This window comes from Ambystoma mexicanum, chromosome 4p, assembly GCF_040938575.1.
Source record: "Ambystoma mexicanum isolate Mex_15411 chromosome 4p, UKY_AmexF1_1, whole genome shotgun sequence".
NCBI lineage: Eukaryota > Metazoa > Chordata > Amphibia > Caudata > Ambystomatidae > Ambystoma > Ambystoma mexicanum.
The window spans coordinates 99034858-99059131 of record NC_090927.1 but is presented as its reverse complement, the minus strand read 5'-3'; positions in this window follow the sequence as shown (position 1 = coordinate 99059131).

Genomic DNA, 24274 nt, shown 5'->3' with positions numbered 1-24274 from the left:
AACGATGTTGAAAGACAAAGAAATTCAAGCTGTAAGCAAGATGAAGATATTCAACTAGTTTACACCTGTAAATATGCTTGGAACCGCAAGAAAGCTAAGAAAACAGTGCGTCTTGCTATGATTAGTAGAAGACGGCTGAATCGAAACTCAGCTGATGCAACTCTTGCCTGGAGAGCCAAGGTCATACCAATAGAAGGAACGAACTGTAGCTACATCTAATTGAAACTAAGAACAGAATATGCTGTCTCTGAAGGTCGAGATAAGAAGACGTAGGCAGGTGGCGAGCTGAAACGAAAATCAAATACACGATTTGAGAGAAAAGAGACAAATTCATGGTGTCTGAATCACATGACCAACCAAGCACGGAGAAGCAAGGGTTCACACCTACACTTGGCAGCCTCCCAAGCAGAGACATCAGAACTTTTCCAGACAGAAGATGCAGTTGGCCAACCACAGTGAACTAATTGACACATAGCCACTAAAGTGATGGTTGATTGAACGAGGCCGGGTGAAATGAGGGGCACCCTGCACCTGGCTGACCATTCCGCGTTCTGCTAAGCAAAGTAGGAAATTATGCATGGGGTTGGTGCCAACCCAATCGCAATGGGCCAAGTAATCTAAGGTGCTATAGTTAGTAGAACCAATGGGACGTCGTACTTTTAGTGACATCGACAGTAGTCATTTTTGAAGGTAGGACTTAGACACCCACCTGACAGCATTTACCCAATCCCCTCACTCTGTTACCATACACAGATATATTATCTATAGTAAAGTTACCTTTTCCTAACCAATAGAAATGCATATTAATTTTTAGGTGTTACACGTCAGCGATGACGAGTTTTGAGTATAAATGTTACAACTTGCATGAAGTTCATCGGAGTTGAAGCGATAAGGACGATCGCATCACTGCTGATTTCCATGACTCCCAGTTTTTTGTACTTGTTATTAAACGGACTCCCTTTGCCAAACCATTGAGTTGTCCTTATTGATTGGTGTTGGAGTAATAAATCTGCACCCCCATCCATCTCAAGGGTGCAGCTATCTCGTCTTAAAGTACTTCTGAGCAAACCTCGGCTCTATGGGCCGGCCTGGGGTCTCGGGTGTACAACGTTCTGCCTGACTTATCCTGAACAGTACATTCTTAGAGTCCACAGCGTCACTAATGATGTAATTCCATAGGGTCTGAGCCCACACATCTGATTGATAAGGTGGTATACATAATCCTGCTCCATGTGGGATGCCAGGCTATGATTGCGTTCAGTCTCCACCGTGAGTCTTTTCCCACGTGGGTCAGCTGGGCTAATCTCTCCCGGGACTGACGGTCAGGTTCTTCACATGTTGCTGTTCCAAGGCTACTATTGTACACTAATGCTACAACCACATCACTATGGCATGCACCTGGGAGGTTCGGGGACTGGCACAGAGGGACGGAAGGAACACAATCATGGTAACCCACTAATTCCATGCTTTGTTTATATCGCACCCCTCTCACCCAAGAATTCCATCCTCATTTTGATCTATAATGTATCCTTCCATGTACCTCGTACTACAAGGGGTGTATTTATGGGAGGAGGTGAAATGGTCATGCATGTTCAGATCTTTTATGACCATTGGTTTTATAACTGGTGGGCTGGGGCCACTCACTATCTTGGAATACAGGGGTTCTAGGGCATGGTCATTGAAAGCTGCCACTGCTCTTGGATGGTTGGTGGGGGTTCAGGGGCCTGCAGTTGGCAGTTGGCCTAGCTGTGATGAACGTGCTGCAACGAGCCTGGTGCTGTCTCGTGGCCTGGCAGTGTGCATTTCTTTCTCTGGGATCATAAGAAATTGCAACAGTTAGAGGGACAATGGGAGGTTTCTCTGGGAATTTAGCAGCGCAATCGTTTACTTTACTTTATGTCATTTATAACGCGCAACCAGGGACCTGTAGGCTTATAGGTGCACAATTAAACAAGACAAAAGACGAACAAACAGGACAGATTAAATGGCATTTGCCTAGAAAAACAGGCAGCCCAGGAGAGAATAGCAGAAAACTGGCAATGGTGTCCAGGAGAATAAGAATGTCTTTATTTTTTTCCTAAAGACTTTTGTTGATTTTAAGTTTCTTAGGTCAGGCAGAAGGGAATTCCATGCTCTAGGTACAGATTTTACAAAAGCCCCATGGCTTTTTTGGTGTTACAGCTGGGAGTCATTAGTTGATGCAAATTATTAAATCTGAGGAGTCTTCTATTAGGTTTCTCAATAAGCAGTTCCTGCAGATAGATTGGCATCAATCCCGTACAGCATTTGTGAGTGATCCGCAGCAAAGCGATACAACACTCTGGATTCCACTTGGAGCCAACGCAAGCTCCTTCTGGCCTCTGAGCCGTGATCTCCCCAGCTAAGGCTTTTAACCACTATAACCACACTAAATTGAATCACCTGCAGGTGGTTGCATTCAGATTTTGAAATGCCAATCAGGAGACTACAACAATAATCATTTTGTGACCCTACAATGGCCCTGGCAATGGTTTCCTCATTGGTCTGAGCAATATAGAGCCGAAGATGGGCTAACAGTTTTACTTAATAAGCTGAAGGTGAGACCAAACTGCTATCATGCACCTTCATATTTAACTGCTGATCAAGTACAATACCTAGAGTCTTAACTTTCTTTTTTGTTGCAATTTCACACTCAGAAATAGAAAAGCAATCATACATGGGTCCCAATTTCTTTATCTTATTCTGTGTTCTTTATTCAGGACCATACCATTCTGTAGCATCCAGGTTTGAATAAGATTATATACCCGGTTTATGGAGATTTCATCATCCACATGTGATTCTGTCAGTCGGACGACGCATTACGTGTCATCTGCGTAGTTTGTAAAGGCCACGCCATTCTGTTCCAAGAGATCAAAGAAGGGAACTGTGAAAATATTATAGAGGGAGGGGGATACACAGGCACCCCATTCCAGGGTTACAGGCATTGCCTCCACCTCTCCACTGTAGACTCTGCACTGTCTATCACTCAGAAACGAAGAGATTCTAAGAGTGCAGTGTCATCAGAGAAGTTTGCCACATCCCTCAACCTGGTGATCAAAATGGAGTGATCAACGAGGTTGAAAGCCACGGACAAATCTAATAAGGAGCGAAGGCTGACCGTTGTCCATAGAGTTAAGTGACCTAAATTTCAGTTCCAGAAGCGCTATTTCTGTCCCATGGCCCTGTCTGAATCCGGACTGGTATTTATTAAGGATTGAGTATTTATTTAGATAAGCCAAAATTTGGACTTAGGCCACATGGTCCAACATTTTTAAGAGAAAAGTAGTGTTCGTATAGGCCAATAGTTCAAAGGCATTTTAGGACATAATCCTGGTTTCTTCAAAAATAGGGGTTATCCAAGCCAGAGGGCGTGAGTAAGAGTGGGGAGCAGGATTTTACTATCATGGCTGAGCATGGATCACCTTTACATCACCTTGTAGTTTTACGATGTTCAATAATGTTAGCTAAATCTGATGCTGAGATTGGGGAGATATTCTCCTTCACGCCATGTTCAAGTCTGCACGTCTCTTACCCGGGCCTGTCTTTTACCATGCAGCCATGTAGGTCTGCCCGTGTCTTCCATGACTACAACATTGCGTCTCAATATATATACGCCCTACGATTATGTATCTATTATTTCCCAATATTATGTTTGTGCTGGTTGCCTTAGCACAGCCTTCTCCCCCCTGATATATTGCTCAGCTTCCTATGGGATTCGCCTCACTTCAAAGCGATTATGGAGGTGGGATAGATACATTTCCATACCAACATTTCCCCCTTTTGTTACTTCATTTGGGGGTGTTTCCTTTATTGGCATCCATGCCCTACACACATTTCATAAGCTTTCTCCTGCTCGCGCATACTCTTCAGGAGTACCTGTCATGTAAATGCATCCCATTTCCCCAGCCAAATCTACCCATACTTCCTAATAATTTTCTGGGTCTGGGGGAGGGACAATTGTCGTGTGGTACAGTTGGTCAACCTCATCTCCCTAGGGGATATGGACCATGTGAGGAACGGGATGGTCAGTTTGTACTTCTATCTATTTTGTGCTATGAGGTAATTTTGGAACAACAATAGAGACCATCATTACTGCACTATTAGGTACTGCTTCGGCACAACACCGGAGACCCAACTGGCATGTGCAGAAAATGACCAAGATGAACACGATGATGGGCACCAGCATCTTTAGCAGTGCTCTCAGCCACAATGGAGCCCAACTAAAAGTCAGTGAAAATCAGTCCTCCTCTTAGACGCACGCCATTTTTTTCATTTTGGCTTCTAAATCATACACTGCAGCGATGCCGTGTGATAGAGTCCCGTTCTCAGCATCTTTGGAAGGTACAAATGTGCAACATGAACTCCCTATCTTTTTGTACACACCACCTTCCACCGGCGTCAGCATATCCAGAACATAGCGGTTCTGCATCGTCATCAGCCTTAATGCGTGCATCTCGACCATTATGACATTGAACCCCTGCTCGGTGTTGTTAGCCAAATGGACCAGTTCCCAGCACACAATTTGGAGCCATTTGGCATTGGCTCGTGCTTGTACACAGGGTAGCAATAGGGATACAAAAAATGCCTCTGCTGAGCTGAGTAACATGTATTTTTTAGGTATTTCTTGAAGCAATTCCGATGAGTCTTTGGATAGATACTCTGATAGTGGCAGTGTGTTTTGTTCTGCGATTGTTGGGGCACTGTTGGTGTTTCGTCGGGCAGTGGCCCTCCTCTGAGGTGTTCCTTTGGGACTTCTAATAGGGATGAGTGTAGCATAGCTAGCAAGCAATAGCCCCACCATGATGGTTGGAGGTGCAAGTACGCTTGTTGGCCAAACACCCAATAGTAGTCTATCAATGCAGCTTTGCCCCTCTTCAGATCTGTGATCAACACTGTTCTGTTTCATCATTGATTTGAGCCGACAAAGACAGTTCCTTTGCTGAAAAAGCACAGTTCATAGTTCTTTTATTGGTGCACTTTCATTGGTTTCTCCATGGCTGCAGTCCATGTCAATTTTGTGACATGCTCTGTTCATGTTTGTGCACACGTTCGTTCTACGAGGGCCACAGTTTTCTCTTGAAACCCCAGGAGGCCTTCGGCTCAGCACATGAGAGTCATCTCCTGCCACTTAGTGTTAACATACTTTGTCCCATCGATCACCAAATATGGTTGCATTAGACAGTTGGTGTTTGTAGGACTGGCTTTAAATTTCTGGGCATCGACAAGTTAAAGATGCCTGTTGCGTGCCTGGAAAGTGCCGTTTAGCCTACATAGCAAAAGATTAATCAGGAATTGTGCCTCTATAATTGGTACTCCTTGTGGTACTAGAACCTTGAGTGCCCCCGATGCGTGCAGTATTAACGAGCACACATATCAACTACTATTGGTTGGTCGTCTCCCCACTGCACTTATGTCAGAGTACCAAACTATTTGAGTGCTCGGGATGATGGATATCTTCAACCACATCCAGGCATGTGCCGTGCTATGCATCATATTTGGGCCTATGCGGTTGTATTTTCATTCTGTCATAGTGCAATACATATCTCCTTGGTAATCTACGCCTGCTAACCATGGTGTTATCACTACTATTTCTGCTACATAATAAGTTTTTAATAGTTGGAAGTAGTATTTCAAACATTTTACTAGTGCATACAGTGATACGGGTACTAGTGTTATTTGCTTTGGACGTACTATAAATATATACAGTTGTGTTCAATGGTTCAGTTACATTAATTGGTGTGCTTTTGTTCAGGTTCAGGTTCCCCCTGCCCCACTCATTTAGATGGCTCGTCCAGATAAAAGATGACCCCCAATATATTCCCAACAGAAACATAAGGAAGGTGAACGAACAAGATGGCTGTGAGATGCAGGCCACATTGGTACAAATACAGTCTAGTAGAACTAATAACATTTCTTTCACTATGAAATGAACAATTTGACGTTGATCTTTCCATCTTCTTTTTACCTGTAATGGGAACAAGAATGGGTTGGGCAATTGAAGGGGAGAAGGGTGAAGGGGTGGAAAGGAGAAGTGGAGTGAGAGACAGAGAGAGTTTTGTATTAATTTACACAGCTTATGCTTCTAGCAGCAATGCATGTTTGGTTATTTTTGTTCATGTACTTATATTGACAATATTAAGCAACATAAGGTGGCGTAGACTGGTTGTGTTAGTTTTTGGGTACTGGTGTGGAATTTGACAGTGCCCTGAGAATGTCTGAGAGGCGTATCCAATATCGAAGCCCCTTCACCTTTACTGCAAGAGGGGTGGAAAACACTACTTCGTATTGCACATGGAACCTGGGATTGTTCCATTTGTGCACAAAACCTCTGACATACACCAGCTCGCCTGGCAACAGTGGTTGGGTGGGTGCTGTGTCAGCCGGTGGAAGCATAGTGTTTTGGACATCATCTGTGTCAGGTGGTGCGATTTGTCAGGAGATGCATTTGATTGCACTTGTTAGGTTTGTCAAATATTCCTTGAATTCTTCTACCAGAATTGTTGCAACTCTATGGGCATCTGATGCCTGCATCACAGGGGAGAGGGGCATCTGCATGCGCCTGCCAGTCACTATCTCATGTGGTGAGAGGTGATGGTCCTTATTTGGCTGTGTTCGCAAATTGAACAGGGACAGGGGTAGGCAGTGTACCCAGTTCTTCTTTAGGGTGTTACGCAATTTTGAAAGCCTACTCTTGAGAAGGCCATTGATTTTATCCACAACACATTTCACTTGGGGGTGATAACTGGAACACATGCGGTGCTTAATGCCTAGCCACGCTGTGATTTCCTTAAAGAGTTCATTAAAAAAGTGAGTGTCATTGTCGAATCTCAAAAGATCACCCCCTCATCTGGGAAATACCTCATATATGAGGAATTTAGCTGCACACTTGGAGTCTGGGTGGGCACAAAGGCCAGCCTCAACCCACCGTGAAAACAGACACACCACCACAATGAGATATCGAGCTCTTTTACACCACTCACCCATGTCCGCATAATCAATATGGAGCTCGCGGAACAGCCCGGTCGGGTGGGGCAGAGTGCCTCGCAATGTACGGCCATGTTGAGAGGTGTTCCTGGAGATTAGGTATAAACCAATCCTCCTGCATGTCTGCTGCAATGTGTTGTTTGGAGCTGTGAGAGGGGTAGTGCAACAGGTCAAAGGCAGTATGTAGTAGTTCCATGGGAATAAATACTTTCCCAGTGCATTGTTGCCTCTACAAAAGGTCAGCTGGAGACTGTATGCACCCACGCTTGAGCCAAATCTCATGTTCTTCCTGCGGGGCCCTACACTGTAGCGCTATTATCTGTGCTATGGTTAATCCTATGTATGGGTTCATGTCCGGCCTCGTGGAGATGTCCATGATGATGGAATCAGCAAGTGGTGGCACCAGGAGATATGCTGCCGCTTTGGGTGCCGCATCAGCGACTGCGGTTCCCAAATCAATTTCATCAGTGTTATTTGTGTGGGCTGCGCATTTGACGACCGCCACCAGGGATGGCTCTGCCAGGGCAGAAATCAGGGTACTGAGTAATGCTGCATGTTGCACTAGTGATCCATCTGCCCATCAAAGCCCCTCCTTTTCCAGACCTGCATGCAACGTTGTGGTGAAATATTCAGAGTATGAGTAAATGGTGGCGTAACACCCCTTTGACGTTCGAAGCAATTCAATGAGTGCTACGAGTTCTGCTGCTCGTGCCATGTAATGCATGGGTAATATTTTCATTACTAGTGTTTCATACTCCCCCGCTTCTAAGTGCAACACTGCCGCCCAGCATGTCTCTGCCCTGTGTCCTGGTTGATTGTCACTGAACCATCCACAAAAAGTACCTTGCCTTCCTCCAAAGGGCTGTCTTTGGCTTTGGGTATATCATCCTCCTCGTCCTCATAAGTTGCACAGTCATTTCTCCTCAAGTCTTCATCTGTGCATGGATCCGTTAGGTATGTGGCAGGGTTCACTCTTCTACATATTACAACATGGATATGTGGGCTCGAGAGGATAATCTCATATGCTGATACCTGTTGGGTGGTGGGAGAAGACTTAGGGTTATGCAACTATTGCAGAGCTTGGATTATGGACTATGCAGCATAAATGAAGACACTCTTACAAGGCCTCAAAGAAGCACATAAAGAAAACAGTAAAATAGAGTGGACCACAACCATGATTCAGAGTTTCAATGATCTAAAAGAAGTAATTTCAACAGCCCCCGTTCTCGCCACTCCAGATTACACTCAGCAGTTTTATATATTCTCACACTCAAATGACACACTTATGGCAGCAGTACTAATGCAAAAGTGCACAGTGGGCCACAAGACACTGGCCAACTACAGCGGTACACTAGACTCAGTGATGCAGGGACAATTCGCATATGAAAAAGCTCTCTCTATAGCTGCCTTTGCAATCGAGAAGAGCTTCACAATTGTGATGGGGTGCTCAGTAACATTGTACGTAGAACACTCAGTATTCACTATCATAGAACGATCATAGGAATGTGGCAGAGTTCACTGTTCTATATATTGCAACATGGATATGTGGGCTCGAAAGGATAATCTCATATGCTGATGCCCGTTGGGTGGTGGTAGTGGACTTTGATCATTCTATGATAGCAAATACTGAGTGTACATCATGGGCATCATTGCTCAGTGTTACTCCCGGGTACCCTGCCTTCTCCCACACATCTGCAGCTTGGTCCCCAACTGTATCCACCAATAAGCTTTTAAAGTCTCCTATTGCCAAATGTACTCCTGCTGTATTCTTTACAAAGGCATATATCAATTTCCCCGCACCAGCTGGGAGTGCCGGGAGCACCTTAAGGAGGTTATTCTTGTCCATCTGTGCCCATGGTACATATTGCAACCTCCTTTGTGTATCAAGTGCATTAGCATTGTCATCTTGTTTTTTCCACCCTTAGTTACACTTCCTTCTTTTTCTTGCTACTGCTATATGGTCGAACCTCTCCCGAACCTCTCCCTCAATCTTCCATTCCACAAACCTTCCACCTTCTGGGTTCATTGAGGTGCCTGCTCTGTGTCTCCCTCCTCATCGTCCTCAGCCTCATCAAATTCACTCCACTCGTCTTCATCTCCCCTCTGTGACCCTACAATATCGTAACCCCAGCTGTCTGTCTCTCTGTCACGCTCTACGTGGACAGTTCTTATGGGCATGTTGTCTATTCTAAATGAGAAGTCTCCTGATATCCACTCATGCCCCTTTGGCTGCACTGGTGTGTCTGTCTTTGTTACATCACATGCCACCAGTATTCTCACTAACTCTGTACGTGTCGAGGCCAGTGCTGCTTCTAGTTCTCTTGCGATGACCCGGGTGTTTTTGGTGACCTCTGGAGGAGAAACATACAGGGAGGTGGGGCCGTGGCTGGTGTTGCTACATTTGTGCCTGTTGAAACATATGTTGGCTTTGTATACTCCTCCACAGGACGGGTTGCTAGTGGCTATATTCCTTTTGTCTCCACCAAGTTCTTCCCGCCTTCTCCTGGGCCTGTATCTTTGCTAACATCATGTGTCACTCCTTCCCCTTGTGATCCTCTGTATCTGGACCTCCTCCTTACACCATAAAATACACTAATAAAACAAACCAAAATAACAAGCTAAAACAACAACCAGTACCTCTCCCGAGCTCTCTAATTATACAGAGCTCCTATGTATTTCCTCTTTTCCCTTATTGTTTATACAATGATTGTGGTGACACCTTCCCCTCTCACTCGGGGAGGTTCTCTCTCTTTCATTTTCCTTTTCCTTATTGTCCTTAAAAATTAAGAAAAAACAGAGAAAAATCAAGACAATCCACGGCATGCCACACTCCCAATTTCAATCGTCACGTGTTCACACTATTCACACTTCTACATACATCCAACCTTATGCAATCCCCTGAATGCTAACCCCTGAGAGAATATAACCTGCTAGGAAAGAAAGACCCAAGTCGATCTTGTAAGGATAACAAATTTAATCCCATGAGCAGATCAGAGTAACAGCAGAGAACTCCCCTGCCAAGAACGTTCTGCCAAAGAGAGGTAAAAGCAGAAACGTATAAATCAAACCATCGTCAGAAGTGAGGTAAGACATACCGTAAGGACCCGCACAGCTGTTTGGATGGACCCTATACAGGTGCTGCCTTTATGCATATGACATAGCAATTTATTGGTCCCAGCTCAGTCCGTCCATCTTCCATCACATGGGCGCTGCAGGGCTCATCTCATTCTCATGTCGAAGGTCAGAAACAAATTTAATTTACTCCTACTATACAGCTTATTTATCACTCAAACTGTGCACTTGGCAAGCTTCAGAATGGACAACCTGGAAGTTATGGGGCACTGTAACCTTCACACATACATTTCACTCACTCCCTCCGCGCCATCCATCTCCAAGGTCTCCACCCTCGTTTTCAACTATAATTTATCCCTCCAAGCACCTTGCGATACAAATCACATGATTGTTGCTTCAACGACCACCCTGTCCATCCTCTTTGAACATTTCATGATTTGTTACTTTGTGGTTGGTGGTCAAAGGGAACCTGGTGTCATGCAATTAGGCGATCTTAGGGTTCAGTCAGTTATGTGGGCTATAACTTGTGGTCACTAAGGAATGGGCCGGGTCATGCTTTGGCCAAAGTGAGATAACATGCGCACCAAGTGCCGGCCTCTGATCGCAGACTTGTTGGGCACATTCCTTTTGGGTGAAAGATACATCTTCGCAACACTTTCAAGAAAAATGAATAAACAGTGGGCGGGTGGGGGTGCCAAATGTCCTCAAGGTAGCTCGGGCACATTGGACCTAGTGCATGTACTGCTGCATTTACTGTGCAAGCCTTCGCCACTACCTAGGATTATTAATATCTCTTCAAAATAGCGATGTGTCTGCACCTTGGGCCACACCATATGAATACACTATAATTGATTATATTAGCATGGGATCCAGCTAGGTGGGGAAGCGTCCCTTTCACTGCCACCCCCCCCCCCCCCAGTCTCATCACAGTGCCTGGAGTGCATCTCAACTTACTTTAAAGTTATGTTCCCCCAATGTTATGTTCGTGCCGGTTGTCTTAGCACAGCCTTCTCCACCCCTGGTATATCGCACGGCTACCTCACTCACTCTAAAATGCCTAGGAGGGGTGGGAGAGACTAATTTCCATCCCAACACACTGTTTAAAAATCCTGTGAAGGGGATCTTTGATTCCTGCTTCTTTTGTGAATTAAAATGCTGTTGATATTGACAGGTCCCTTTTCCACATGGCTCTTCAATTTTACTTGAAAAAGAAAACACAGAGTAAGCTGTTTTCGTTCAGTGTTTAAAATTCTGCTGTTCATGTGAAAGGGACTTCTGTTTGGGGCCTTTGAATGCACCTCATATGGCCCCCTGTTCTTCCATGACTCTTTGTTGGGGAAGAGCAGGGCAGAGTGGCGTTTCCTTCAGCGTAATATTTCCTTCCTTCTGAAGTGGGCACTCCAGTCTCCCCTTTCATCTCTGGGGTTGGGGCTATGGTATGGCATAGCACCCCTTTTCTTCCTTCTTTTGGTAGCGGGTACTCCAGCCTCCCCATCCATCTTTGGGTTGGAGGTTGTGGCATGGCACCAACTTTTTTCCTTCCTTTCCAGGTCCCTGGGGTTCTCACCAGACTCCACTCTCACCTCTAGGCTGGAAGTTAAGGAGGTTAGTTCTCTAAAAAAAGATTGTAAAAGAGTTTCAGTACATTTTACACACCTATTCTCTTGGAGGATTTACCTAGAATTTACAACAACATACAATTATAACATGACATTTTCACCATTTCTAAACCCCATTTTGCTTATTTTCTTCATTTGTACAATAACACCAAGTAAATTACTCCCTTTTATGTATTTATTCATCTTAGTTTCCATCTGATTTTTCGTCCTTCCTTTTTATTCTCCAGAGGGTTCCACTGCACGACTTTTATTTGACTCATCATTCAGTTGTAAAGCGTGTCTGGGATGACAGCTTTTCAACTGATTGATGTGGACCTATTTTTCCTCTGTCTGTTCTCCTTTTGGGAGGTGGACCTTGTAAGAAACAGGTGATAGTCTATCTACAATTTCAAAGGCACCATGCCAAGATGGGAGGAGTCTCCACTCCTTGACCTGATTCCTTTGAAAATTGTACAGGTAAACCTGGTCACCTACTTCATACTGTTTCATGTTGGTCTTTAGATCGAGGTAAGCCTTCATTCCTTCAGCCAACTTTTCGAAATTGCTCTGAGCATAAGCAAAAGCATGGTTGAGGTGCTTCCTTAAATTTTCAATCTACTCATGTACAGTGGACGCATTTATCACTATCTGCTCCTGAGTCCTATAGAGAAGATGCTGTGGTAATACAATTTCTCATGCATGGGTCATGAGCTCAAATGAAAATATCTTTGTTGCAGAAGATGGTATAGACGTAATAGCCATCAGGACTCAATCTTTGATGATGCATGCAGCAGAAGCCAACTTCCTGCTATCTGATCGTCGTCCTGCCTTTTTATTCCTCACTGAGACCTGGCTTCAGGAAAGCTCGACCCCAGCTCTTATTCAGGCTATTCCCGATGGGATGGCCGCCATTTTCAGAGCAGATTTTGTTTTAACCCAACTCTGTTGTTCTCACTCTTTGTCTGTGGAGGCTATGTTGCTGAGATGCGTGATCTATCCAACTTTCTCTTATCTATTGCCCTCCTGGGTCTTATTCAGGTTTACTTGAGCCTCTAGCTGACCTTATAGCTGATCTTCACATCAGATATACACATTTGAATGTATTGGTTGATCTAAACCTGAATTTAATATTACTAGGGCTCCTGCCCTTGATGCTTTTTTTGCCAGCCTGCTTGATTTTGACTTTTATCAACATGTTGTAGGGACTACACATAACATGGGGAACCCTATTGATATAGACTAGCTAATAAAACCCTACTTACCTTTCTACCTGTAGAGCCCATACGACTTAAGAGGCTTCCTTCGGAGCCATGGTTATCGGAGCAACTTAGGTCTGCTCGACTGAAGCGTATTGATTATGATCCCCATCTTAAGGTTCAGCATAAGGCATGCTCTACAGCCTACTCGTCTGCTATCTTAGTGGTAAGAAAAATCATATTTCGCTGAGAGAATTGAAACCTTTCTGTGTCAACCCAAGGCCCTTTTTGCAGCTGTTAAATCTTTTATCTTCCTCTGCAAATTGTACACCTATGGTTAAGCCGACCCAGGAGCTCTGTCATTCCTTGTCCCAATTTTTCAACAGAAAGATCGAGACTATTTGTGCCAACATTTCAGCTAGCTATGTATTACCTGTTACTACATCTACTATTGGCAATATACCATTTTATTCTGTTATGGCCCTACACGATCGGGCTGGTCTTCTTTCCCTTTCTTTTCTGAGCAGTTGGTATTCAAGGCCATTCAGCAGATTATATCTAGCACTCCATCTGATGTTGTGCCATCAAGAGTCTTGAAGGAGATCTTGTCTGACCTTCTAGCGATGATCACAGATGCCGTAAATCACTCTTGCCAATCAGGGTTCATCCTGCCTGAGTTAAAGGCTTCAACAGTAATCCCCCTCTTGAAAAAACCTTTGCTTGACCCTTCTTTACTATCTAATTTTCATCCTACCTCTCTTCTACCTGCTCTCATGAAACTCTTGGAATCACTGGTTTCCCCTCTCTTGTCTTCTTTTCTTGAGGTTTCTGATCATCTTGACCCGGCTCAGTCAGGCTTTCGGCCAGGCAGAGGCACTGAGAGAGGCACTGAGAGCGTCCTGGTCTCTTTCCAGGATGACATGGCCAGGCTGGTGGATGCGGGAGGTGTTGGAGCCCTGATTTTACTAGATCTATCAGCATCTTTTGACAGGATCTCCCCACCCTGCTCTCCCGCCTGGCCCAAATTGGTATATACGGGCAAGTATTAGCCTAGTTTTCATCTTTCTTGGCCGACAGATCTCAATCTCTTATGCTTTTCCCTTTTTCTTCCAATTCTTGTCACCTTAGTCGTGGTGTGCCTCAGGGATCTGCTTTGTCCCCCCATTCTCTTTAAAATCTACATCTGGGCACTAGTGTGCCTCATCCGCTCCTTTGGCGTCAGGTGCTACTCTTATGCTGATGACACCCAGTTCCTGATCCGTTTAGATCTTGATGGGGCTGAGGTGTTGTCATGCCTTCATCAGTGCTTGTTGGCCGTGGGGGATTGGATGGGCCTTAACTGCCTAAAGTTGAATGGGGACAAAACGGAGGTGCTGGTGGTGGGTTCTTCTCCTGACTCTTCAGATTGCTTCTGTTTGTCCTTCTTCTTTGGGTTCTCTCCCTGTCCCTACGGCTAAGGTGAAAAATCTAGGGGTGATTATGACAGCTAACTTATCTATGGATGCCCAGGTATCAGCCGTTTGCCGGACCAGGTTTTTCCATCTGAAAATCTTAAACAAGGTGCCTCATATGATTCCACCATTGTTGTGCTCGCCTGTCATGGCTGTGATGGTGTTAAGTCGGGTGGACTACTGCAATACTCTCTTTCTGGCACAGCCTAAGGGTCTGGTCCACCGACTCCAATGCATTCAAAATCTCACAGTACATGTGGCTACAGGGTCACCTTATGGCACCCACATTTCCCCAGTTCTACGCCATCTGCACTGTCTTCCAGTGGCCCAGAATTTTGAATTCAAGGCGCTTTGTATTGTGCACCAGGCTCTGCATGACCAGTGGGCGGAATATCTCTGCACTAAATGTGTATGCTATATTCTGAACCGTTCCCTGTGGACAATATCGGCTAGACTGCTTTGTGTGCCATCTTTCCGTTGCTCTCGGATTGGGAGAAGTACTTTCTCTATTGCTGCGTCCCAGCTATGGAATAAGTTGCCCTTGGCAATAAAAAACCTATCTAACCATATGGCTTTTAGGAAAGCCCTAAAAACCCATCTATTCTGAATTGAGTGTCTGATAGCCGATGGTCTGTTTTACCCGGGGCTCTCTCTCTCTCTCTCTCCCTCTCCAGCGCCATGATACCTTCGAGCGACCATGCGCTATATAAGATTTCATAACATAACATAACAGGACAAGTGGCAATCATATGTCCCAAGTGGGTCCAGAGTCTGCCAAAAAATTCGTTAAGATACTCACAAATGTTTTGTTGTATCTCTCCACCCCCCCCTCCACATCTTCGCCATCACCTCACTGGTAAAATGGCTTCCTTTGGCTGACTCAGTCCTTTGCGGGAGGCCGAAGCAAGAGAAGATGTGGTTGATCATTAGCGCAGCAACTGTCTCTGCCTAACAATTGGGGGTGAAAGACATTCTACCCACATTGTGAACAAGCATGTTCCTATAGAGGAGCAAATCACTGGCCCAATGAAATCATCTTGCAAATCTGACCAATGCAGTGTCATTCCCCATTTTTGTAGGGGAGCTGTGTGTGTGTGAGTGAAATGGGTTGGAATTGAGCAGGCACAAGAAACCCCTTTAGGTAAATGTCGAGGTCCTGGCCCATGTGTGGCTAGTAGGCAACCTCACAAAGGATTTTCAATGTCGTATGAAACCATCATATGGCTGGCAGTGGCCGTGTCATGTGCGTGGTTCAACATCAGGCTTCGGAATGAGGTAGGTACCACCCATTGGTCACAGCGAGATAGGGCTCTCCTTACCAACAAACCGTCTTGGATCTGGAACCTCTTGGAAAATGTCATCAACACCCATAGATCCTCTTTACCGGTATAATCTGACTATGTTAGAGGAAACCTTACAGGTTCTTCAATGTGTCGATAAACATTTCGCAAAGATCAGGTCATCTTTCTATGCAGTGATCAAATCAGCATCTGGGGTCTCTTTACTCCACTGGGCTGTCGAGAGTTTGCTGTTAGACTGAGTTTGTGACCTGGTGACAGCTGCCATTTGAATTTCACCCAGCAGGGTTTTCATTTCTATTAAATCCCGCTGCAGAGCTGTGGTTTTAGCCAGCTGGTCAGCCAGGTCATTCCCAGTCTTATCTGGCCCCTCTACCTTGGAATGACCTCTTATCTTTTTCCAATAGATGGTGATTTCATTGGAGGTCAGGAGATTGTCAATTAACTGGATAGGTTTGGCATGCTTTAGGGGTTTGCTGTTGGCACAGAACATGCCTCGATTCTCCAGTTAATCAGATGCTCCATAAACCTATTCCTGAAATAATCAGAGTCAGTGGTTGCGACCAGTTTGTTGAGTTAGTGGTGACTGCAGTGTTGATGGCTTGATAAACGGCCATCAACTGTGCAACCTGACTTCTTTGGGGTCCTATTTTATAACCAGCAGAGGGTTCCAGAGTGTCATTCACCCAGGCATTCCCAATGCCAGCCAGCAGTTCTTTTTCCCCGTTGCTATCAACATGGTAGGAGCACCCATTTACATAAACTTTGGGGATCCCTGACACATGTCTTCTTCATAGAACTTGTGTTGGGAAGTTAAGTACGCCTCCATGTTGTTTTTGGTCATTAGACTTTTGTCCTTGAGACAGTTTTCTTGAGCACAATCATGAAAGTCTGCCAACCCTTGTGCTAGTGGACTCTTCTCTGTTTTGGTCACATCTGACCTTCACAGGAAAACCTTGCATGGATAGAATCTAGTTTTATGGAATGTCTAACATTCCCTGCCTGGATTCTGTCACTTTATGGATATTGCAAGGGATGGTTAGGAGTCTCGACAATGATGCACTCCCCCTGTATGAATGTGCAGCAATTTTTCAGCACCCATACTGTTGCCAGGAGTGCCTTCTCGCAGTTATTGAATTTTTCCCGCACAGACGACAAAGTCTTGCTTGAGTATGAGATGACTTGGTTGACCTTTGTCATGCCTTTCATACAATACCACTCTTAGGCAAATATCTGAGAACCTCGTCTCCAAGACGAACCCCTTGTTCTTTATGGAGTAAGCCAAACAAGGAACCTGGGAAAGGCTTCCTTTCAGTTGTTTAACTGCCTCGGATTGTTCGACTCTGGCCTTTAATAAATAGACCAAGGGTCGAGTGACCTCTGCGTAGTCTTCAATGAACTATCAACAATAAATAGTAAGTCCAAGAAGGCTTCCTAATCCTCACAGAGTGGTAGGGTCTTTTAATTTCAATAAGGCTTCTACCTTCTTCACATGGGGATTAAGACCCTCAGGGGTAATCTTGTGCCCTAAGAAGTTCACTCGGGTGTTACACCACTGTGCCTTCGGAAAGGACTGTTTTGCTCTTGCTTTCTGCAACTGGGTTAGAACATAGCACATTTCTGCTATATGTTCCTCCACAGTTGAGCTCTTGATCAAAACATCATCCACATAGGCCTGATTTCCCCTTTTACCTAAATCTGGCATAGCTTTATGACGATGATGTTGAAATCATTGCTGGAGTTTATGTATCCAAAGGGGATGCGGGTCCATATACTGCTGCCCCCCCGAAGGTAAAGGCAAGCCTGTACTGGTCTTCCCTTCTCACTTTAAAAGTGGGAATGGTCTGATCTTTGGGAGTTTTGTGAATAATACTTCGCTGATGAAGCACCTTCCCCTATTCAGGCATAATCTGGTGAGCACCGGTTCCTCCCCCTCGTTTACTGAATGGGGAAAAACAACTGCTCACCCTTTTTCTGAATGTCCATCAGACTTTGAGCAGGTTCTTCCTTGTCTGGTTTCACGGGACTCAATGTTTCTTCTGATTTTGGACAGGTGTAAAACCTTAGGGTGTTCCCTTGCAGTGCTGATTGCAACTTAAAACTGGGATGAAGGTTGATTTTCAAGAATGAAGAAGGGTTCCCAAAATCAGTTTGTTCTTCTACAAAGATGACAGTGATGTCTGGGACCTGGTTATTCTTGAAATGGAACTCTACATTCTCAGAGCGTTGATCAATTACGTAACAGGTACCATTCAGGCTTACATATTTGGTACTCATTTTTAATTTTATGGAGCAGTTAGTCTGAGTCCAGAGGGCCATGTTTACACAGTCGATCAGAGGTGATAACCTCCTCAGGAGATAATTCCCCAGTAAACAAGGTGTGCCCCCTGGAGTCAAAACTATCACTGGATGTTTCAGCCGGTGCCGTCCAATTTTGATGTCCAGATCTGCAGTCCCTTGGATGGAAATATCATTCCCGTTGACATTTTGGAGTTGTCCAGGAAGTGGTGTGAGTGGAATCTGGTGGCCCTCCCCCTTCCTGAGTTTAGTTGGTCAAAGGCCCTTTTGAACAGGAGGATGGCTTGGGATCCAGTATCCACAGGAGCTGATAATTCACACTGACCCTACACTTTGACAGGTGCATGGAATTGTCCTTCTTTCTCCTCCAAGGTACAAAGAAAGTGTGAGTTATTTGACTGTTCGGTGGTCATTTTCTTAATATTGAACTCTGACACTGTGCGATCTTGGGCAGTTTTCTGTGTCAGAGTTCGGGAATCTGTAAAAAAATCTTTTCAACCTGCAATGGGAGTTGTTGGGGAATCCTCATTTTCACTTCTGTCTGGCGCACATGTTTCTGGTTGAATAGTTCCTGGTTTTAAGTCGGTCTCCATACTTACCCTGTCCCGCACAGGGTCTTTTGGGACCCATTTGTCTTTGGGAGGAATCCTCCCATTTTTTAAAGAGAAGGTCTGCTTAACTGAATCCTCCAGGGATTCTTCTCTTTCAAAGGGGATAATCCGGGGTTCCTCCACAAACGGGGTTCTTCTTTGGAATTTCCTACTTACCCTTTGCTCTTTGGGCTCTAACATGGGGTAGAAGAGACTCTTTCAGGCTGAGAGGTTTTAGCGGTCCTGTTTGGGTGAGAAAGGAAGTTTCCTCTAGGGCTTGGCATCTCCACTCCACCCGGGCCCCCTTCCCAGGAACCTGAGGTTTGTCAGAGGTTTCCTCCCATCATATCCCCGTTGGGGCATCAGACCTGGGTGTTGGGGTATTCTGCTAAGCAGAGTTATGTTGAGAGTTGGACTGAGCCTTCAGCATGTGCCCCAGATCACCGGTCAGTTGCTGAGAGACCTTGTCTGGGTGGTAGGGAGGTCTCAAGTCTTACCTCTGCTGCTCCCTAAAAGGGTAACTGTTCCTTCTCCTGGAATAGCTCGGGTACTGGAAATACCCCCATAATTGTCCATCCTAAATCTCCCTTCTCCCGGTTCAGGGATCTATTGTCCTGGAACCGGGGAGAGAAAGGTGGATTGTTTTGGAATTTCTGATTCGGGGGATATCTGGGAAAAAAGTTCAGATTGCGGGGTGGAGTGATAATTCTCTCCTGAGGGAAGTTCGGAGGGAAGTTTTCCGGGGCAGTACTTACCTGATTAGTTCCCCCCCTTTGGCCAGGGGGAGTGTATACATACCGCAGGATTTGTTTAGTACCCTTGTACCTAGGACTTATATAGGTGGCAGGGTCAGAGGGATCATTGTTCTGAGCCCCTGCCTGACTACCATTTGATTGGGCCAGGTTGGGGGGTCCCTTCTGCTTTCTATTTTGGCTGTTGACAGGAGGGTTACTTTTAGGCCCCCTGTCTCCAGATCCAATGGAGGGGTTGTTTTTACCTCTGCCATCTTAGGGCTGTTAGATGGTTTGGGGGTTTTGGCTGTATTTTTACTTTCAGCATGTATTTGAGCATGGAAATATGTAGTTATGAGCTCCCTACTATTGGTGTTCCCGCCGGGAAGTCTGAGCAGATGCCCGCTTTAACTCCTGCGCAAACTCCCTAGGTGCCTGATCCTCCCCACACTGCAAGTTATATGCAGCCTTATGGGCCTCTTGTGGGTTCATATGCATCGAAAACTGTTTCAATGTGGCCGCCTTATAGGTGGACCATTTATAATTATCCTGGTCCTCTAGTCCCACAAACAAACTGGAGTACTCATGTGAGAATGTTAATTTTGCAAATGCTATACAATTCACATCATTCTTGATCTGGAATGATAGCATCATCTGCTCATAAAGTTCCAGATGCTCCAATACTGAATACTTGGCATTCTTGTCGTATGGGGTCAGGAAGCTCTTTATGGCATTGATGTTTGTTTGTTTGTTTATTTGTTAATGCGCACCAAACTCTTAGGTAGCTGGGCATAACAGAACACAAGAAATCTTATAGCTCAGTTACAGTACGTAGCACAAGTGCGTACAGTGGGAACATAAATACATAAAATACAAAGCATAGCCTTGGTGAGTCAAGGAAACACTGACATGAATATCAATATATACACATATACAACCATACATATATACAGCATCATGTATCCATAGTACATACATATATAACAATATAGATAACCATGCGTGCACAGTTACCTAAAGTACAGTGTGATTCAGCAGAAGCAAAGGTCATGTAAAGGCCGGGAGTGGTAGAGGTGGTGTAGATCAAGTTAAGTGTCGTTAATGCGCAGCCATTTGAGTACCATATGTCTAAGGTCAACTGGTAGCTTGTTCCAACATTGCGCAGCTTTAACAGGGACGCTGGATCCTCCCGCTGTCGATCGTTTAAACCTAGGAATCTCCAGCATGAATGTGTTGGCAGATGTCGTAGGACGGGTAGCTGTTCTCCTAGTGATTATTTCCACTAAGTAGGGAGGTGCTAGGTTGATCAGGCATTTGGAAGTGAGGGATGCTGTTTTGAGGAGGATTCTGTCTGTTATTTTCAGCCAGTTAACCTCTTTCCTGAATTTGGTAATATGCCCTTTGTAGGGGATATCCAGCGCTACCCTCAAGGCGTTATTCTGCAATCTTTGAATTTTACCTGTGATATATTTGTTAGCTCCTGAGTACAGGGCATTGCAATAATCTAATCTCCACATAAAAAGAGCATTGGCTAGTGTGATACAGCTAGCACGAGAGAGGTGTGGTCTGGATGCTCGGATTAGTTTGCAAGTGTAGGTTGTGGATGAGGCGAGGGAGTTGACTTGCTTTTGGAGTGTGAGAGAGGAGTCCAGGTAGAATCCTAAAGTTTTAACCACAGACATCACCTTGATGGAGTTGTTATCAATGTTGAAGGATGAGTAGTTTGGGCTAACTTTGTGGATGTTGGCTTCAGAACCTAGGATTAGTATCTCTGTTTTTTCGTCATTCAGGCAGAAGCCATGGGATGCCATCCATGCCTGAATGAGAGTGTAAATCTTGTTCACCACGGCTGAGTCCGCCTCAGAGTTGCCCGGAAGGGGTATGAGGATCTGTGTGTCATCTGCATAGTTAGTGTATGTGACACCCAGTCTGTCCAACTTGTCAAACAGAGGCTTGGTGAAGATGCTGTACATGGTAGGGGAGACACAGGAACCCTGTGGGACACCGCAGGTTATTTTGATAGGGTCGGCAGAGGCTGAGGTGGAGAAGACTCTCATGGTGCGGTTAGCTAAGAAGGATTGGACCCAAGCTATAGCATCTCTGGTGAACTTGGCGGCATATCTAAGGTGGTTGCATAAAACTGCATGATCCACCAAGCCGAAGGCTGCCGACAAGTCCAGTGGGAGTAACAAAGCTGTTTTTCCATTATCCTTTAGTTCTTCAATGTGTGTCTTAAGGTCTAGCAAAGCTGTTTCTGTGCCATGGAGGGGGCGTAAGCCAGATTGCTGTGAGCCAAGTAGGTGGTTACCTTCCAGGTAGTCCTGGATTTGTATGTAGGCAGCTCTATCTAGGATTTTAAGTAGAAATGGCACGGTGGTGATAGGTCTGTAATTGGTAGCGATGGTGGGGTCCAAGGTTTGTTTTTTAAGTAAAGGGAGGACCCAGGATTCTTTGAGATTGGCCGGTACCTTTTTTGATTTAAAGGAGTTTATAAGCTTAGAGATAAAGGGGGCTAGGTCCCTAGCTGCATCCTTTATTATTTGTGCTGGGCAAGTGTCTCCCTTGCAGTTAGAAGGTTTGAGGGAGAGTATTATTTTTTCTGTGTCAATTATGGAGATAGTATTGAATCTAAAGGGTGTGGTTGTCCTAGTCTCCACGGGTTGAGTAGTTTGTTGATCAGAGGGTGGCAGTGTGGCCTTTTTATTAGCAATTTTGCATTGTAGGGAAGAGATTTTATTCCATAGAGCATTTTGTATGTTAGTGCACCATACTTTGTCCTTAGGGGCATTGTCTAACGGTTGGATTGGGGATTCTAGTTCGCAGAGGATGGAAAATAATTCTTTAGCATTAGAGTTAGCTTTCTCAATCCTGTCATTGAAGGTGTTCTTTTTAGTTTTGGTTATTTCTTTTTTATACAGTTTTTCAAATTCAGTTAGATTGTTTTTATTATTTTTAGAGGGGGAGTGACGCCAAATAGATCGGAGCTTTCTTTTTTTGTAATCTTAAAGATTTAAGTTGGGGAGTAAACCAGACATTCAAGTGCGTTTCCTGCCTAGCGTTGCACAGTTTGACAGGAGGGATCATGTCCAATGCCTTGGTCATTGCATTATTGAAGGTATTTACTAGAGTGTCAGGGTTGTTGCTTTCCAGTCCAGAGATAGCAGGAAGGAGGAGAGGGATACATTTTTCAGCAGTAATATCCTTCTTACCTCTGGTTGGGAGAAATTACTGTTGGGTTTGGCTATTAGAGAGGTTTTAGGTGAGAGGGTATTTTGGATAGTGTGATTCTTTGTAGGTGTTCGACCACTGGTATTGGAAGTCTGCGTTAGTATGGGAGGAGAGTTCTTAAACTGGGTGGTGGTACGTCTATTAACATTGTTAGGGTAGTTTCTGTTAGGTTCGTAGATATGGGGCAGTCTAGACCTAAGCCTCAAGTTTCTATCCTTAGGGGGGCTTGTTTTAATAGCAATGGCCATAATGGTAAGGATAGCAAAGGTAAATAGTGTGGTCTGAACTAGTTTAGTAGAGCAGGCAGGGGACATTTTCAAGCTATGCCAGGGGCATACTAACATCTGAGTATTATTTCAGTATGGGCGGTAGGGTATGCTTCTGTGGTATACCTAGTGGGTGCTACTTATGGCTAAGTGCTATGTGCTAATATCTGGGTACAGTTATGGTATAAAATGCAAAGAAAATTCTATAGTGCTAAGCTTGGGAAGAACTAAGATCTAGATTCGAATTTAGTGCAGTGTGTCAGAAATGCTTATGCCTAGAATTTTCTATGTATTGATAACTGAGTACAGTTATAGTATAAAATGCAGTGAAGATGCTGTCATGCTAAACCTATGGTGTACTAGCAACTAGATTCGGTTTTAATGCAAAAGGCTAAAAACACTCAAGACTGAGTTGTGCTGTGTGCTAGCATCTGGGTAGAGTTATCAATTTAAAAAGGCAGGAATACTTCTTATACTATGTCTGGGAAGTACTCTATACTGAGATACAAATACAGTTTGAATGCAGGGGCCACAGACACACTCAAGCTATGCCTACAGTATGCTAGCATCTGAGTCGTGTTGCAGTCCAGGAAACAAAGGTCACTCAATGCTATAACAGGGACATGCTAAATGCTGATATCCAACTCCAGTTTTCGTGCAGGAGGCACTAGGAAACACTATACTGCTATACCTTAGAATAACGTATGCATGCATTCAAATGTCATTGTGATACAAATACATTAAGGATAGCAAGGGTTAATTCATGCTGTGCTATGCTTGAGAACTAGGCTTGGTGCCGTGTACGTGTTATGCAGCGGTAGTATGGCACATTAGGGAGGCAGCATTATATGGTAGTATAGGTTGTACAGCAAGAAAGGGCAGGTATTGCAGGAATTGCCTTGCAGGCTATGCAGAGTCCGACAGAACAAGTGAGCACTTATGTTGGAGTGCCAATACAGGGGGCTAGGTAGTTTGCAAGGCACATGCAATGCTCGCACAGTCTCTTAGAAAGCAACAGTAGAAATGTACCTTGTAGAGCGTTTCGACAAGCAGAGTAACCGGCCGACGGCTGGGAAGGCGTGGACAGGCTGGGACAGGTAAGAGGCCTTAGTGCAGGCCTTGCTGCTGGAGGCCGGCTACGCCTACCGGCTTAGGGATTGGCTGGTTTCAGGGATGGATGGGCCAATGAGGTGGGTCAGCAGCCTGGAGATGCCTATTCCAGGAAGTAGTCAAGCTGCTTAATTTGGGCGGCCATCTTGGAATGGCGGCTACGGATCCGCAGTAAATGCAATGATTTCAAAGCAATAAGGTAACGCTGAGTAGCGAGCGTTATAACAGCTGATAGCTATTTGTTGCAACAAGTTGGTCCGTGCGCGTTAAATTAGCACTTTCAGATATATTTCAGCAGATTATCAAAGCGAGTGAAAGAGAGCCCAGGGCCGTACCACTATGGTGTGGGGAGAAGCTCCTGCTTCACTCCCACGCGGCGATGCACTGCTCCAGCAGTGTTTGGGGTCTTTCAGCTTTCATCTCCAGATGTGTCT